Genomic DNA, 19,873 nt, shown 5'->3' with positions numbered 1-19,873 from the left:
TTGGAAGTACAATGCACTATGGAGGGCAGGACAGAATTGATAGGGGCATGAACACAGACAATGCAGAGAAGGTAAGAGGTGAATATTGGCATTTGTATGGCACATCACAACCGCAGTTGAAACACAAGGTACCACATATGGCATGAGAGGGGGTTAGAGGAGCACAACAGGCAATGGTGAGCAAGAAGTAGGGGGCTGTGGCACGCTAAAAGGACCATGGAGGGCAGAAGATAGGGGGTAGGGGCTGTACAAAGACAACAGAGGGCAGGAGGACTGAAGGACTGGAGAATGGGCAGTGGTAACAAACTGACTGCACCAGGCAGGTGGGAGGTACCAGGGCAGTACAGAGGACCATGCAATGCAGGCAGGAATGGCAGGTCAATGGACCAAGGAGGGCAGGAGGGAGGGACAGTGGCATGCAGATTGATACCCGAGGGCAGAGGGGAGCAACTGATGTGCAGCAAGCTAACCACAAGAATAACAAGAGGGGCAGTGGTACACAATGAACCGTGCAGGGCTGGAAAGAGGGGGTAGGGGCATGGACTCAGACAATTGAAAGCAGGGGAGAGGGCAGGTGCAGAGACAACAAGCAAACTCCAGTGGCAGCACTCTAGGCCATACAGTCAGGAAGAAGGGGAAGAAGCATGTACTTGGACAAATGAGGGCGGAGAGGGTAAGGGTAGGTAAGTTTAGGGGTAACAAGTTTACCACAGAGTGCAGTCCAACATGGGCAGGGAGAGCTCAATGAACCAAGGAGGGCAGACAAGAGGGCACAAGGGCACACACAAGGAGAACAGAGGACAGGGTGGAGGGGGCAGGTTCATCAAGCTGACAAAGGAGGGCAGGAGTTAGGAGCTGCACCATGCAGATGGAGAAGAGAGGGTAGGCAAGAGAGGAGCATGGGCACAAATATATCATGGAGAGCATGCTGCAGTGGGTTTCCCACCTAGTGCAAATGACCAAAGGCTATCCACAGGGGATGTGTTAGTTGAATATGTTAAAAAAAACTGGCAGCTTATGAAAAAGCATGGGGTCAATAAATGTTAAATTGTGCCCCCACCATGCACTGCTTATGACCTCAAGTCTTCTGTGTTGGAGCCACGCACACCGTGAGGGCAACGGTCTCTGCTCCTTCCGACAGCGCCGTGAGGGAAACGGCAGGACCTGGCAGCTACCGCCACGACACGCCGCAGTTCAGGCGAACCACATTGCCCAGAAGCCCCGGGGACCGCGCACTACTGTGACGCCACCACCGCGCCTGGAGGCGCTTAAGAGCTCGGAGCGCCGAGCACTCCTGGGGGTCTTCTATGTTGGAGCCATGCACACCGTGAGGGCAACGGTCTCTGCTCTTCAGGTGAACCACATTGCCCAGAAGCCCTGGGGGCCGCACACTACTGTGACGCCACCACCGCGCCTGGAGGCGCTTAAGAGCTCGGAGCGCCGAGCACTCTGGGGGTCTTCTGTGTTGGAGCCACGCACACCGTGAGGGCAACGGTCTCTACTCCTTCCGACAGCGCCGTGAGGGAAACGGCAGGACCTGGCAGCCACCACCACGACACGCCGCAGTTCAGGCGAACCACATTGCCCAAAAGCCCCGGGGGCCGCGCACTACTGTGATGCCACCACTGCGCCTGGAGGCGCTTAAGAGCTCGGAACGCCTCCCGGGACGCGCGCGGGCGATGCCGGGAGAAGCCCGGGACAAGGGCGGGCCGTCTGTGGTCATCAGAGGCCGACCAAGGCTGGGCTGGGCCAAGGACCCAGGTCTTTTGTGCCCCCACACACCTAAAATACCTGTAAGACTCTTTATGCTTTATATTGTGTGTTTCTCAGCGTGTCTCTGTAGATGTTATAGTTTATAGCAGAGCCTGCCTTAGCAATAGTTTTGGAGCCGTTAAATATTGCTCCGTATTTATCATTCTGATTACAAATGTCTAAACTAAGGTCGGCCAAAATCCCCCTTGTGTCGAGCACAATGGATAACTACTTGGTTAAAGTAGTAAGAAAAATCAACAAAGAAAGGCGCCTTTCATTAAACCGGATAAGCCCGCCGGCCTCACGTACAAGTCAGCATGCCCTCCCAGTCACTCCTTCCCTAGAACGCAGTTGTATTGAAGACTCGCAAATAATTATTGACCATGAAACATCTGCACTCTCAGTGCAGATTCAGGCAGAGTTGGATAATCCCCTGGACATTTCACCACAACCCTCTCCGATATCTTCACCGGTACTCTCCCCGCTACGAAGAGTAGTAAGGGCATGTAGGAAGCAAGCTGCTAAGCGGGGGAATAGGAAACCCAAAAAAGCTGGGTCCATACCCACTAGTACTGGGGGAGTAAATGACACTTCAACTCAGGTGGAGTTGACTAACCTGAATACTGATCAAATTGATCTGCTGGCTAGTATTATCAAACCTAAATTAGAAATTATGATCAAACACCTTGTGGCAAAATTAGATGAGGTAACAAAAGAAGTAACTAGACTGGGCGGCCTTCTGAATTCTCATCTAACTCAGACCAAAGCTAATAAGAGTGTAAAGGCCGGCAATATTGTAAATAGGGAAGCAGCTGCTCTTTGCAATGGGGGGAACAGGCTGACACATACTGCACAAACTGCACCAGTTATTCAATCACCCCCTCTACCAGCCACCATTCGTACACCACCTGTACAAGCCACTCAACCACCCCTCACGACCCCTAGTAATCAACCTACTATAGGGAGGAACAACAAAGGGAGGAGCGCAGTAAAGAGAATATCTTCAGTCAATCTTCCACCAGAATGCGCTCCTTATATAGTTGTACTTACAAATGTACCCGAGGGGGATTCCTATCTCACCGAGTCCCGGCTTGAAACCCACGACTCCCTGAAAAATAAATCATTATCATGGCTGAATAGGAATTGTGGGTTTCCTCTTGCCTTCTCAGACGACATAATATTGACTCGTAGAGTCAGTTGGATAGGAAACTCTAGGAAAAATAGTAGGGAGCATTGCATTATTGTTAATTTAAAGCATCCGCAGCATGTTGCTACAGTCCTGCTTAGAGCAGCTTCCCTATCAATGGCCGATAACACTGTATGTGCACGCCCTCTTGGTTTCTTCTATAACCATCTTATTAACAACACATATCTAAATACTGACCAGCCCAAGCCATTTCAACCGCCACCTAGGCGATGCTTTGTTACTCCTCCTCCCCAATTTGGAATCCAACCACCAAATAGTCAGGACTCATACTGTTATAGGCTGTCCAGGCAATATAATCATTCTGTTCAATCCCTCCCACTGGCCAATCGATATGCTCCTCTAGCATCTCTGGAGGAAAATGATTGACAGTCAGCAGAACCAAGGATTAATGTACAGCCTTTATACCCTACAACTAGGATTATGACTTGGAACATTGCTGGCATTAAGGCTAAAGTAGGGAATGATATCTGGACTAACTCATTAAAGACCTATGACATTATAGCGTTTCAAGAAACCTGGGACCAGACAAACAGCTTTTCCCTGGATGGGTACAGACATTTTTGCATCCCAGCGATTTGCAGCGTGGCTGGTAGAGCCAAGGGAGGCTTACTAAGTCTATTTAAACTTGATCTAAATGGGAAATTAACTCAATGTAATTCAGGCTGCCAGAACTGTTTAATTGTTGAATTATCATATTCGGATACCCCCAAGATTTTATTTATTAATTTTTATAACTCATGTGCCAATGAGTGTACCGGGTTTAATCTGGACTTATTGGAGAAATTTTTGTCAGTCTATAGTACAAATGTGAATACTTTTGCAATAATATTTTTAGGGGACTTCAACATCTATCCCTGTAACCAACCGTGTTCCAGTATTGAAGAAGAAGGCCCCCCATATTCTTCATTTATGCATTTTGAACATTCTAAGAGGGGGGAAGCCCTTGAAAATTTTTGGCCGAGATGGAATCTTTACGAGTCAGGTTGCGGGTAAGGTGGTTCGAGGTCCCCTACTTTTAAAGGAACAGACGAAGGCACTATTATTGATTATATTTTTATGTCGTCTTTTATGTTATGTAAGGTTCTAAGGTACGAGACTGAGGTATCGGTCTTTAGCGACCACAATCCAGTGTTAATAGAGATAAAGTCTGTGGACTTATTAACTATGACATCTGTGACTCACAAGGGTGGTTTAAGTGTGGCTGTAAAAGATCAAGGACGTAGGCTAAAATGGTCAAACATAGTCCCTGAAACTTTCTTGCAGAAAGTGTTGGATAAGGTTGAGGACGATGGGGCCATATGCCTAGCGAAACAGGCCCAAAACAAAGAGGTGGTCATTGCCTTTGATAATATTTGTAGACAAATTAATCTAACCTTACAGGCTGGCCCTAGACAGAGGACAAACTATGGTAAAAGATGGTTTGATAAAAGATGCTCTAGGGCACATGGAGTTTTACTTACGGCCCTGAAGGCGACGCCTAAGAACCAAGCTCAAATAGCCAGCTCAAGATCTGCCTATAAGAAAGCAATTTTAGATAGGAAAAATGAGTTGAAAGATGAAGCCTGGTCACAATTACTTGCCCCTGAGACCCTAAGAAATAGTGGGCAGTTCTGGAAAATTGTAAATCAACCGTTATTCTCGGGTGAGGAGAATACTCCCCTTGAGTCTAACATTCCAGACGAGGGCTGGATAACTAATTTTGGGAAAATATACTCTACCCCAGGTCCCGATATTCAAATGGCTAATACCCTTGTTAGATCTGAAGGGCACCAGGTGATTTTTGAGGCAGCAGAGATAGAAAGAGCTATTGAGCTGACCCTAAAAAACAAGTATCCAGGCCCTGACGGGGTGCCCGCAGATGTTTTTAAAAGTGCCCCAAAATTCTGGTCTAAGATCTTGTGTAGTGTTTTAGGACCAGATGTAGGAGCCATTTACCGACCGGTAACGGCCGATTTCGGCCGTTACCGACCGGTAAATGGGTTTTCGGTATGTAGGGGCACTTTTTTACAGAATCGGTAAATTTACCGATTTGGTAAATTTACCGATTCTGTAAAATACCGAATCGGTATTTTTACCGATTCGGTAAATCTCAGATGTAGGTGGGACTCTTCAGAGTCCCAAAGGCCCTACAAATTCGGTATTTTACCACCCAATCCAATTGGGTGTTAAAATACCAAATTCAGGTGTGCATGCAAATGTGTGCATGCACACCTATGCCATGTGACAGACAGACATGCCCTTAGGGCATGTCTGTGTGCCACATGGCGCACATGTCAATTTTCGGGGTGCCAGAGGGTGTCAAAGTGACACCCCCTGCACCCTTGCTAAAATCGGTATTTACCGATTCTGTAATTACAGAATCGGTATTTCCCATTGATTCCTATGGGCTTCACAGCCCATAGGAATCAATAGGAAATACCGATTCGGTATTTACCGAATCGGTAAATACCGAATTTTAACGATTCGGTAATTCCACATCTGGAATTACCTATATCTCCCCCCCTCTATTTTACCACTTCTTAAATACCGAATCGGTAAAATTCGGTATTTAAGAAGTGATAAAATAGATTTACCTACATCTAGCCCTTAATGCCTTAAATCAAAACAACATACCGGCCTCATGGAAAAAATCCATTATTATCCCAGTTTTTAAGAAGGGAGACAGGCAGGACCCCTCTTGTTATAGGCCTATTTCTCTAATAGATTCCTCGGTTAAAATCTTAGGACGGGTAATCTTGCACAAACTCACAGACTGGGTCAATGACAGAGGGCTCCTGTCCAATCTACAATATGGGTTTAGAACGAAAAGGAGTACATCACCTTTTCCAAAATTGAATTTATCCACACTATGTGTGGGAGGGTATACTCAGACGTGAGTCCCTTGCTCATTGCACCATCAGGATTCAAGCAAGCCGGGCCGAAGAAGGCTGTGATGCCAGAAACCGGTCCCCGGAAGCTTGTTTCCTTCCCAGTATAGGAATTGGCTTGGTAGTTTGGTTTGCCCTGTTCCCATCATGCACTGGGACAGGAACAGACTAATTTGCATATAGCCAGGTTCTTAGCTGGGATGGTGCAGTGAGCTAAAAAACAGTGAGGGATTAAAACCATGATCTATTGACTTGGTAAGAGTATTCTGCATCATTCAGAAACTCTGTCCATCACCTTTTCCAAAATTGAATTTATCCACACTATGTGTGGGAGGGTATACTCAGACGTGAGTCCCTTGCTCATTGCACCATCAGGATTCAAGCAAGCCGGGCCGAAGAAGGCTGTGATGCCAGAAACCGGTCCCCGGAAGCTTGTTTCCTTCCCAGTATAGGAATTGGCTTGGTAGTTTGGTTTGCCCTGTTCCCATCATGCACTGGGACAGGAACAGACTAATTTGCATATAGCCAGGTTCTTAGCTGGGATGGTGCAGTGAGCTAAAAACAGTGAGGGATTAAAACCATGATCTATTGACTTGGTAAGAGTATTCTGCATCATTCAGAAACTCTGTCCATCACCTTTTCCAAAATTGAATTTATCCACACTATGTGTGGGAGGGTATACTCAGACGTGAGTCCCTTGCTCATTGCACCATCAGGATTCAATCAAGCCGGGCCGAAGAAGGCTGTGATGCCAGAAACCGGTCCCCGGAAGCTTGTTTCCTTCCCAGTATAGGAATTGGCTTGGTAGTTTGGTTTGCCCTGTTCCCATCATGCACTGGGACAGGAACAGACTAATTTGCATATAGCCAGGTTCTTAGCTGGGATGGTGCAGTGAGCTAAAAACAGTGAGGGATTAAAACCATGATCTATTGACTTGGTAAGAGTATTCTGCATCATTCAGAAACTCTGTCCATCACCTTTTCCAAAATTGAATTTATCCACACTATGTGTGGGAGGGTATACTCAGACGTGAGTCCCTTGCTCATTGCACCATCAGGATTCAAGCAAGCCGGGCCGAAGAAGGCTGTGATGCCAGAAACCGGTCCCCGGAAGCTTGTTTCCTTCCCAGTATAGGAATTGGCTTGGTAGTTTGGTTTGCCCTGTTCCCATCATGCACTGGGACAGGAACAGACTAATTTGCATATAGCCAGGTTCTTAGCTGGGATGGTGCAGTGAGCTAAAAAACAGTGAGGGATTAAAACCATGATCTATTGACTTGGTAAGAGTATTCTGCATCATTCAGAAACTCTGTCCATCACCTTTTCCAAAATTGAATTTATCCACACTATGTGTGGGAGGGTATACTCAGACGTGAGTCCCTTGCTCATTGCATCATCAGGATTCAAGCAAGCCGGGCCGAAGAAGGCTGTGATGCCAGAAACCGGTCCCCGGAAGCTTGTTTCCTTTCCAGTATAGGAATTGGCTTGGTAGTTTGGTTTGCCCTGTTCCCATCATGCACTGGGACAGGAACAGACTAATTTGCATATAGCCAGGTTCTTAGCTGGGATGGTGCAGTGAGCTAAAAAACAGTGAGGGATTAAAACCATGATCTATTGACTTGGTAAGAGTATTCTGCATCATTCAGAAACTCTGTCCATCACCTTTTCCAAAATTGAAAGTACATTAGACCAATGCCTTAACTTGCAACTGTTACTGGACAAATATACTAAGGACAAAGAGGGTTCAATGTATCTGGGGTTCATGGACCTCTCTTCGGCATTTGACCTTGTAAACCGGGCAAAGTTATGGCAAATTTTAATTGACATGGGTCTTGATCGGGTTTTAGTTGACCCTTTGGCGGACTTACATTCTGGCCTATTGGCCTCGGTCAGGGTTACTGCTGAGGGGCGCTGTACTAGCCATTTTAACTCAGAAAGGGGGGGTCAGGCAAGGGTGCATCCTGGCCCCGCTTCTTTTTACGGTATACATCAATGCCCTAGAACCTGCACTAAAGGAGGCTACTCTCGACATACCGCGTATAGGGGAACTGGGTATCCCAGTTCTCCTCTACGCGGATGATGCTGTCCTTCTTTCATGGACAGGGATTGGATTACAGCGGCTCCTGGATGTATTTGGGGACTTTATGGGATCCCTGGACCTTAAAATAAACGCAAAGAAGTCCCAAATCATGATTATGGGGAAGTGCTCTAGGAAAAAGCAGTCTAACACTTTTTTCTGCTGCAAAGAAGAACTCTGTAGGGTGCCCACATTCCCTTACCTGGGGATTACATTTGATGAGAGAGGGAATTGGGGCCCGCAGCTTAAAAATAGAAACATCTCCATTGCAAGAACTACTTCTGCACTCCAGGGCTTTATAAAAAAACTCGGGGCAAGGCCTATAGTAGCTGTAATGAAGATCTATAAAGCAAAATGCCTCGCAGTAGCCAAATATGGTAGCTCAATATGGGGCTACAGTGGCCCTGATAGTTTACAGGTGACCGAAAATAAATTCATGAGATCTGTCCTATCAGTGCCACAGTCCACGCCCTCATATACCATCCATTCTGAATTGGGGGCAGGCTTTATTTCTGACATGATAAGAATGGCTCCTTTAATATGCTGGTTAAAGACCTGGATGAACCAGGAAATTTCCTTGAACCATATTATCATGAAAGATTGTCTCCTACTAGAAAATTACAGTAAGATTGAGTGGCTGACATACGTTAAAAACAGCCTGTTTAAACTAGGGAGACCTGAGCTTTTCTCCTCACCAGAGTCAATAAGACCGAAGGACATTGCACTAATTAAGGGAGCAATGGCAGATTTGCTGCCTCTGGAGAGAGAGGAACGCAAATTAAAAAAACCCACTGTAAGGGCCAACCTCATTATAACCAGCTCACCTGGTCCTGAAATCTACCTTAATGTGGTGAACCGTCCCTTCCATTGGCTTCTCCTAACCCGCTTCCATTTTAATCTGATCCACCTGAACTTAGGACAGTTTCCCACTTGGAGTACCCCCAAAAATGCATCGCCGTGTTCCTGTGACAACTTCTCCATCCAGAACACATTGCACTTCCTGATGTTCTGTAGTCACTACACAGAATTAAGGATGAAATTCTTCGCCCAATACTTAAGGAGGCAGGGGTTTTGCAGGTCAAGCCTGCCCTCTTGTACTTGCAACTATTACAGACCCCCAGGACTATTTTTCACGTTGCTAGTTTTTTAGTGGGTGCTGTTAGGATTAGGAACAGGAAGAATTGTTTGACTAATTGTACATAAATGAATTTGGATTAAAATTTGTATGATGTCTGCACTCTAAAAAGTGACATTCAAATGGGCTAATGTTCTTATTCTATTTATTGTGCTTTCAATCTATGAATTTTTCATTTTATGAAATAATCTTTGGAAATTTTTAACTGGTTTAAGACTCCGTTTTTATTATGTATAAATAATGTATTTAATTGTATGCCTTGTATAGTACCATTGTCTTTTTATGATATTGATTTATCGAAATAAAGTATTCTGACTGACTGACTGACTGACCTCAAATATTAAATCACTCATGGCATGTTAAATGACATCATTGATGACATCACTGATGCCATCTTAAATAACATCATTTATTGTATCACTGATGACAAAATCGCAGCTATTGTTTCTAAAATTATTCTATAAACCACCTAATCATTGTAGAAAAAAAGTAACAGCCCACAAACATATTGACCATGTATGTACATGTGTGCATCTATGAAGTACATATAGTGTTGTCTGGATGACAAGTCTGATACAGTATGGTAAAATATATATGGTGCACAGTTTAATTCTTAGCAAAAGTGTAAGTTCAAATAGCACTTCATTTAAATAAATTGGAGACTGAGTGTGAGTGTGAGTTGCAGATATATGTTACAAATAGGTTGTGGTTTAACTCAAAGTCTTGTTGCCAAAATATGTGAGAAAAACGAAACTTATGGTTATATCACATTACTCACCCGTTAAATTTTGTGCACATGCTGGCATCAAAGAGTCGTCATGTAGTGCTATCATAGTCTTTTTATACACTGGAGATTTATAAGTGCAGATATTTATTTCCAGAAGTTCAATGTTGAAGAATGTATAATCTACAGTGACTCACTTATGCTGGAGTGGCAGGGGTTGTTTTCAATTAAAGTTCTCAGTTAACTAGCATCATGGCTGTCAGCCACTGCTCCCTCTGAGACAATGGATGTTTGCCATTGTTTTATAGAAGATTAGAAGTTGTACATCAAATAAATTATAACCACAATCATTAATCTATTTTTAGACAGTACATGTGGGATGAGTTAAATGGTTTTATGAATTCAATCTTTTAGGAAATCATCTTTGTTAAGGTCACAAGTTTATTCTTAATAATCTCAATTATCAAAGATGAACAGAAATCAATAATCGATATCAGTCAATAAAATCATACCAAAATGCTTTAAGTGTGTTCTATAAAGGCGAGAATCCCTATTCTAAGAATCGTTGAAAAGATGTTTGTCAGAGCCCATAAAGATTATGTGGGTAGGACTGGTGCCCGCAACAGGATATGGCCCAAAACGTAATGTGGACACACCACATTAAAACACACATCACAGTGAAAACTGACCCTTTTTACGCAAAGTGGCTAGCTGTAGATTTTGAACCCTAGCTGTGCCGACACCTAGGGAAACCTAGCAAACCTGTACATTTTTTAAAACTAGACACCCAAGGGAACCCAGAATGGGGTGACTTGTCAGGCTCCCACCAAGTTTTGTTACCCAGAATTCCTTGCAAAGCTCTAACTTTGTCAAAAAAACTAATTTTCCTCACATTTCTGTGGTGGAAAGTTCTGGAATCTGCGTGGATCCACACATTTCCTACCACCCAGCGTTCCCCCAGGTCTCGTGATAGAAAATGGCACCTCATTTGCGTGGGTGTGTCAAGTATCCACGACAGGCAAGGCCAGAACATATTGAGGAGTCATCAAAATTACCTATCCCAAAACAACCTGGTTTTGCAACGTGGGTCACCTGGGTTTTTGGCCCCAGGCTCGACGGCCATCTTGGGAAACCTACCAAACCCACATATCTCTGAAAATGTGACACCTGGGGGGTCCAGCAAGGTATGGCTTGTGTGGGCCCCTGAACCTTTTCCTTACCAGAATCCCCCGCATACCTCAAATTTTGCTGAAAAAAATCTAATTGTTCTCAAATTTCAGTGCGGGAAAGTTCTGAAATCTGCATGGCTCCACAAATTTCATTTTTTTTAAACGTAAACATTTTTTTTGTTATTTTTTCCTTCATAAACTAACAAAAAAAACAAGCAAATAAACTGGATGCAGCCGCTTGGATTTTTAAATCACAACAGTGTTGTGGAAGAACAGTATAAAAGTAATATGGGAAAAAACTAACATTGGTTCTTGTTTACTTCAACAAAAAATCTGAACCATTCTGCACTTTCACTGCCAAAAGCTTTTGACAGGTGGCACAGTGTGTTACCATGCCTCCTAACTTTGCAGAGGTAGCTGTTACAGAAATGCTGCTATTTCCACAAGAGGTCGAACAACTTGCAGGAAATACCAGATGTTAACTCCCTCTCCCTCACCATCGCAGATAAAACCGTTCATATACGGTCTTGATGTGTTTCCACATACTTGATGTTCCATGGTTGTACTTTTTTGCAGTGCCATGTGATAACTCTTTCCCACATAGTTTGCATTTCACGAACCTGGCAGATATCTTATTCTCTCCAGACGGTATAGTGAAATACTGCCAAGCCTCTCTCTCCTCCCTAGAAGTAGATGGCACTTCTTCTTCTTCATCATGAATAAGTTGAGGGGCTCCAGATGGCAGTGGAGCACTCCCTTCAACCATTGGAAAAAGAAAATACAATTGCTAAAAGAGTCTCCCGTATACTTAAAACATTTTAATAAAAATTTGACAAATCTGTGGGTCTGTTCCGATCATGTGATCAGAACAAAAACCGTTGAATATGGCCTGTCTGTACTTGCGTTACCTCAGAGGACCTAAGGACCTAAACATTTTTTTAAAAGAATCATGAAGATGGTACATTTGCAAATACACTACCTTCACTTTCTTGATGAATGAACTTCTCCTAACTACTTCTTCATTTACTCCTTTTTTTGCTATTTAATTTTGCTGTTATTTTTTTAAGTGCATTATCATTGCTTTAATTGCATTGTTCCTGTCACTTCTTCTTTATATCACAAGTTCATAAAATTATTTAATTTGCCTCCTACATATTACTTAACTAACAGCGCTTTGCTTTCCCCTCTTTATAAATTCTTTTTTCCAGTTTTCACCTGTATTGCAAATCCACAGCCACATCAACATTCAGTACCCATTAGCACATGTATTCAGCTACACTCACATTCACCGGCAAACCCAAAAACCCACTCACCACTAATTTATCCAATCATACAACCACTCACGCACCCACTCACAGACCCGTACAGCTACATACACACACTGCTACACCTACATAAGCACTCAGACACCAACTCAGTGACCCATACAGTGACCTACACAGACACTAACACACCCACTGTCAAACCTTAGAGGTTACAGTTATGTTAAAAAATAAAAAAGACTCACTAAACTCACTAAAAAATGTAAAGGTTACAAGTATGTTATAGTTAGGAAATAGATTTTTTTTTATTTTAAAATTCACGGAAAGAAATGCAGGTTACAGGGGTGTTGGCTCAGATTTCCCTCATAAAAAACCATTGAAATTCAGCAGGTAGAGCTACCTGAGATTACTATAGCTTAAGCCCCCTGCAGTGCATTGCTTATGACCTTACATAATACATCACTCATGACGTGTTCAGTGACATCACTGATAACATCACTAATGCCATCTCAAATGACATCCCTGATGGCATCTCAAATAACATCACTGATGACATCCCCCAGTGAGCGTCAGTGTTTCATAAATGCTTTTGAGACTTAAGGATACATTCTAAGCTACTGCCTTAAGTTAAATTGCTATTGTTTATGTACTATGTCTAACATATGTCGTCTGAGTGGCTGTGTGTCTCTGTATGAGTATGTGAGTGTGTGTCTAAGTGGCAGTATGGTTGTGTGAGTACGTGTGAGTGGATGTGACCACCCAACTTTCAATGGGGCGGTCGAACTGCCAGTATGGTGGTGGCTAAGATTGCGAACACCAAGCCACCTTGAGTCTGATGGGCCTCGGATTGCCAGACTCATAATTAGGCCCTTTGTATTGACAGACAGCTAATAACATGTCCCATATTGAACTCTCATACCCTGCTAGACTGTGCCTCATGAAACAGTTTTGGGAGGTGAAACCTTGGCCACTGTGTAGACGTGGTCTGTGAATCTTTCATTAAATAATATATGAGGGACTTCTGGCACAACCTGATTTACCAAGAATAACATTACTGAAAAAGTAATCTCAGTGGGAGAGATTGAAAGCAACCAGTATTTTGAAGTCTGTCTTAGGAAAAATAAAATTGATTCCACAATGCTAGGGCTTTGACTAGATATTAAAGGAAATAAGATACTTATTCATCAAACAGTTAAAACTTTAAAATAATAAACTTTTTTATGTTCAGGGGCCTGTTGGTCCTTCAGGGGTGCATTCCTGGATCATGCCAGAGGATTTTCCTTACACTAAATACACGGAAGGCCTATGAGATATCCCTTCAAACTATCACCTGATTTGCCCCCTTGATGGAGTAGGATAGAATTTGCTAGAGCCATTTTGTAATATCTGTAGACTAGGGAACATTGTACTCACTTAATATCCTTGGAAAAAAATAGGTTTTGAGCAAACTGCTTATCCATAGAAACAATCTTGACTCCTCGGATTGTGGAAGGAATGTGTATTACTCAAATGGAATCTAAATTGTATGTATATATTTCTTTTGTGTCATTGACCAAATTGATCATCCTCACCAAAAGCCACATCTCAACTCCAAGAGCATTTATTCTGGTATTCAAAATCTTTTGGTAGCATAGTACATTGACAATCAGATCAGAGTCGTTAAGGGGGCAAAGACTAAGGGCATCATTTAGGAGGAATTGGCATAGGGCACAAGTCTTCTCGCTGCGATGCCCTACGCCAATGTGAAAAGGGCAGGAGTGCACCGTATTTGTCAAATACGGTGCATTCCTGTCCTTTCCCCCTGCACTGGCACAGAATTTGCTGGCTAGCCCCAACATAGGCATCCATGCACCATGGCTCAAGGATGCCTTTGTTGCAGGCAGGATTGTTTTTGTGCAGAAAGGGACACCTTCCTGCACAAAAGCAATCATGAGAGGAATCTTCCTCTTTCTAAAGGAAAAAATGAGGAGAAATAAAAATATTTCTCCTCATTATGCCTCCTCTGGGAAGGAGTAAAGTTTTGGGTCTGCCCAGGTTTACTTGCCCACCACAATGCCCATGGAAGTCCTCCTTGATGAGGGAGTAAGCAAGACAGCGAATTGCGCTGCTTTGACTTCCTCCATATCTATAAGGCCATCCAATGCCACACAGAATGGCTTTGCATTGCTACATAGATATGACTGAGAGGCTTCTGCAGACGAAGCATAAAAAAAAGTGATGCTCAGGCGGCGCAAGCCTCTAATAATGAAGCCCCTACGTTTTCAAAGATGTTTCAAACAGTGGTCTAAAACAGGAACGCATGTTGGTACCCCTCTTGTTTTCATTATATATTGCTTGACTTTCTAACTAGTTTACTTCCCTACACTGAATTCAATAAGATGTGGATACATTTTAGTTAATCTCAAATATTATGTTGAGGGGACTAGCGGAGGGAATAGCGGAGGCAGGGGTTGAGAAGAAGCAGGATGAGTCTTGGGTCAAGATGCCAATCTTACAAGGGGAATCGGAAAGAAAGTGTGTGGAAGAAGCAAGGAGCCATAGCTCATCTGTAATATTTTCTGCCTCTTGGGGCACAGGCTCTAGCAGGACAAGGGTTCGGATCCTGCCAATGCTGGCAAAATGTAAGAAAAAACTGAGGAGGAAAGGTTGGAGTGCAGGGGGACAGAGGGGTGACGTTAATGATGTTGTGCCTAGTCTGTTGCAGGCTCGGAGATGAGAAGAAGGATACCCTGCACAAGCCAATGCCATTCAAGGCCCTTCACTACTGGTTAGGTGGCCTGATCCAGTGCGGACACCGACCTTGTCACCAGGTAAGAGCGATTGGGGGGCGGAGAGCAAGGTCGCAAAATGGGCCAGATTTCATTGGAGGCGAAAGGGGGCAGCAAAGACGATATTCGAAGAGGTCTGTCTCTGAAAAGGTTTGTGGGGGAAAAATACCAGGTGGGTGCAGAGACACGGATAAGAGAGGGGGGAGAAAGGTCAGGGGCTGATGACGGCACACAAAGATGAGACAAGTTGGTGGAGACGGATGAAACAAGGCTGCAGGATAAAAGGGCAAAAGAAAGTAATGATTTAACAATAAAGAAGCTGCCTTACATGGGAGTGACAGAACACCGGGGATCACTTCTTATGAGGCAACCGAAGAGAAAATGCAGAGATGAATAGATGGAGATGTTAAAATTGCCCCCCAGAAGTTAGAGCAAAGGATGGTGCAGATTACAATAGAGGGTTAGAGGGTGGAACAGCTCTTTTCCTGATTTTCACGAGTGTTTAGTTTTGGAAAACCCCAGATTTTATACATATACATGGATGGGCTCATGAGGGCACAGGTAATACATTGGGGTTAGGCCTGCTAACACTGCAATGTGGAATGTAGGGCCCGGCTGGCCTAGGACCCTAAGGCCACAAGGGGGGAGATCAATACAGATCTGTACCTGTAGACGATAGGATTGGGCAAGTACAGGAAACCACCTATACGCCCAGCGGTCTCCTGTTAGTATACCACCCTGTCAGAACCGCACCACCACGGGTGGTGTCTGTGGAGATGCAAAAGAAAATAATATGAGGCTTCGAGTAGTCTCTGGGGACTTTGACAACAGTTTCTGCAAGAGCGAGTAGTGCAGAATCCCAAATGAGTCCTTTATATCTGCAGAATGACACCCACTTCTACAATGTTTCAGGCGGGGTGGCACACGTCAAATGACAGCTTTTTGGCCAAGGGAACTAGCGCCCTGTCCTTGTATAGTGGACAACAAATAACAGGGGGCAGGAGAGGGCATCGGGCACATGGTCATAAGGGAACAGGCTAGTATGCCATTTAAATAACAATATTTTTATGCTTGGTTGACATATTAACCCTGCAACAAGTATGCAATATTGTTAAGTCGAGAACTGTGGAAGAGGTTTATACTAAGGTAGGAGGAACCAGGCCCACCAATTTGGCAGAAAACTTAAGGTCACTCCATGCACATATGGTGGGGAGCGGGAGGAACTGTTCAAAGACATTGCGGAGGGAAGAAGGAAGGCCCATTTACAAGTTGGCTGATCGGGGATTTGATCATCCACCCTATTGGGGTGGTTTCAAAGTAAGGAACATGGCGATTGAGATTGTTGCAGCACTTGCCTTGGCCAGAGGGAGTACAGTCAATGATTGCATATCTGAAGAACTAACCTCGGTTTCATACTTAGCTGTAAAGCAGCCAGGGGACAGGGTGAGAGAGCAGGAAAAGGGGCAGAATTGGTCTAATGTCATAAAGTCAGCTTCCTGGCTATTGCGGGCAACCTGATTACTTCCAGGTATTGGGCATCCAGTTTGATGGACATATATTTGTGGAGACAGCATTACACATGGGTTTCCTATATATCTTGTGCCTTGTTGGAGTGTGTCAGTGCAATTCTGCAATGAGTTCCTCATGGCAAATGGGTAAACTGATGGTCACACGCTACCTTGTTGACTCCTTCCTGGTGGGCCAAACTGGTTTGAAGGACTGTCAATAACATTTGATAAGGTTCTAAGAGCTTGTGGGGTACTGAGAGTGCTTCTGGCACCAGAGAAGGTGCAAGGTCCAAGCACAGTGTTTTTTTCAGTTCTGGGAACTGAAGTGGTTTTGGTGACAATGGAGGCACTCCTAATAATAGATGAATAATGGCATTTGCAGGTGATGCGGGATGACATGTTGGCTAAACTACAAGTGACAGTCAGGGAGGTACAGGTTATGTTAGGCCATTTGACGTGGCATGCAGAGTAGTACAGACAGGAAGGACATTGTGTAGGTGATGGAACAGGTCATTAGCCATCACATGTATTTCTCCGCTGGGACAAAGGAAGAGTTACACATGAGCTTCAGCGCGCAAAGAATGGGAATAGAATGTACATATGCACTCTGACGCTGCAGTAGCTAATGGTTTGGTTTACACGGGCAAGGTTGATGGTGTGCAGAAGCAGTGAACATGGCACTGGAAACATGGGGGTAGGAGTATTGCCTTCTTTGAATTTTCCTCTAGGGGTAGCGGTCTTGACAGGGAAACAGGAATTGCCATGCAGGAAGGTCCTTTACAGGGTGGACTGTTGCAGTTGTACACATGGCCAGTAAACAGTCTCCCAGGGAGGAACAGGTCTAAGCTGCTGTGACCTGAGTGGTGGTAGAGAGGCGACAGTTGATGCTGTTGTTGGCGGTAGGGTCTCTGGACGTATTCGCTAGGAATGCACGTGCTAGGCGCGGCAGGAGTTTCTGGATTGGGGTTGCACTGAAGAGGTCAGAGGCCCGGGCAAAGGGAGATGATGTTTTCCATTTAATTTAACATTTATTGACAAAGGTTTGTCCAATTTAGGATTGCTGGCAAACTGGCAAGGTTTGCCTGCATGTGGAAACTCTTGTGAGGTTAGGCTCCTTCGGCATGTGCACTGGACAAGCGCATGCTTGAAGGGTGGGCAAAGGAGATGGGGATCTGATCTAGGTTTAGGAATCTATGCCTAAAACAATTTTGGCGACCACGTTAGGGGGTTTTGCAGGAGAGATGCAAAGGCAGTGGGGAGACAGCCTTATTTTCCACTTCAATGTCTTGAATGTATGTCGGCACATTTATGACGTCCGATCTCTTGGGGAAAGCGTGAGTGCCAGGGTTGGATTGGGAGGACGTTGGGGAAAGGGACAACGATATAGGTTCTGTATTGGTGTTGCTGGGACACTCCAGATCAAGGAGGTACATGTAAAGTGGTGCAGATGAGGGCTTGCCTTCAATCGGCCTGGTGCCCTGTTTCTTTCGGGTTTTTGTGTGAAAAAATATGTGTGGCCTTAATTTGAGTGGTGTTTATTTTTCAGAGTTTCGGGAGAGGTGTTGCCCACTTCCCAACTACTGTGGGTTCATGTAGTGGGTATTGGCACATTGGGCAGATCCCTCAAGCGTATTTGGCTCTCAATATTTTCAGGAGCAGGGTTCCTACAGATGCAGCGCAACAGGGTTGGGGCAGGAACTGGTTAATGCAATTGGGGCAATTGACTTCTGACTGCTTTCGTTGATATGTATGGCATGGGGTGCATAGGTATTGGCAAAATGTACATTTCCATGTGTCTTTAGCGGGGACTTATGCATCAGATCTGGCTATGGGTGAATAGGTCATTCTTTCCGTACAATGTGTGAATGGCATTAAGTTCAGAAAGGGAATGGTCTAAATCTTGGGCAGGCTTTGGACTGGAAGGGTAGGAGGCGTGGTACGTGCTTCTGATTTGTTGGTAAAATTGAGGAACTGCCGCATGTGAACAGATTTTTTAATATCGCATGTAGGGGAGTATGATTTGGTGGCAAAAAGTTTTAGAGTTGCTGAAGCAGTTGAAGAGTGGTTTACTGGAAATAAGTCAGCTATGGTCTGGATCTTTTTTCATGTGGATGGATTTCATTTCTTGGTCACAGTAGAGGAGCAGTGCGGTCCACCGCAAGGGTTAAATAAGGAGAATATATAGGGACATGAGAAGTATTGTAGGGAGTAATGTTTCGTAGGGTAGAGCTACCTGTGTTGAGGGTTGCAGCGTTGGAATTTTTCAGAGGAGCTGGAGGGCATCTGCTCGCTTTGAGGTCGAGCTGTAAGTGGTTCAGATAAAGGAGGCACTGCACAAGGCTCTGAACATGAGGAGGTACCCTAGCTCTTCCTAGTGCGGGGGTAGAAACGTCAGGGAGGTGGAAAGAATTTTCGAGTGGCGTTTGGAAGCTAGTTTTTACATGGTTACAGATTAAGTTTAACGTTGTGAACAAGTTACACCAGGATGAAGCTGTAAATGAGAAGTTAAGATGGGAGATATTTAGATAGGTAGATATTTATAGTAGTAGGCAAGAGGTTGTAGGGGTTAAAGTTCAACAGTTAATGACCGACTAGGGGTCCTAAACAGTTACAAGGAAAGGATATAGGGTGAAACCTTAGGGGTGGGGGGAGAGGCCAAGTAGGTGAACAAAAGCATAGTTAGGTGTAGTTTTGTAAGTCAAAGGCCAAGGGTAACATTGTGAGGTGCACCTGTCTTCAATAAAGCAGCCTTTTTCACACATAAAGATCGATTTTGTGGTCTGGTCTGCACCCCATTTGGCCCAATGAGGCTTTGTTGGGGCAGCCGACTGCATGAGAGGCTTGCACCCCTGGGGGATTTGGGTCTATGGTGCAGCTCAAACCCAATTGGGCTCTGTTTGGGCTCTGCCTTTGGGCTGCCGGGCGGGATATATATTCGGCCCACTTATGCTCTATGTCGCAATTTTGAGTAAGGTGACGCAGCAGCTGGGCAGGTGGGGAGGAAACATTTTTCCCTCCCACCCACCCTTATTTTTATTCTGGGGTATTTCAATGAATTTCTACATGGTCTAGCATTTCTGTTGGGCACAGCTGGGCAGGGGTGGAATAATTGTATTTGGTTGTCGCTTGAAGCAGGTGCATGGCCTTTGGCAGCTAGCTTTTACATGGTCATACGTTAAGTTTATGGTTGTGAACAAGTTACACCAATAGGAGGCTATAAATTAGAAGTTAAGATAGGAGATATTTAGATAGGTAGATGTTTATTGAAGTAGGTAAGAGGTTACAAGGGTTAAAGTTCAACAGTTAATGACTGAATAGGGGTTTTAAACAGTTGCAAGGAAAGGATATAGGGGGGACCTTATAGGTGGTGGGAGAAGCCAAGTAGGTGAACAAATGTATAGTTAG

This window comes from Lissotriton helveticus, chromosome 2_1, assembly GCF_964261635.1.
Source record: "Lissotriton helveticus chromosome 2_1, aLisHel1.1, whole genome shotgun sequence".
NCBI classification, from domain to species: domain Eukaryota; kingdom Metazoa; phylum Chordata; class Amphibia; order Caudata; family Salamandridae; genus Lissotriton; species Lissotriton helveticus.
This window is presented reverse-complemented; position numbering follows the sequence as displayed.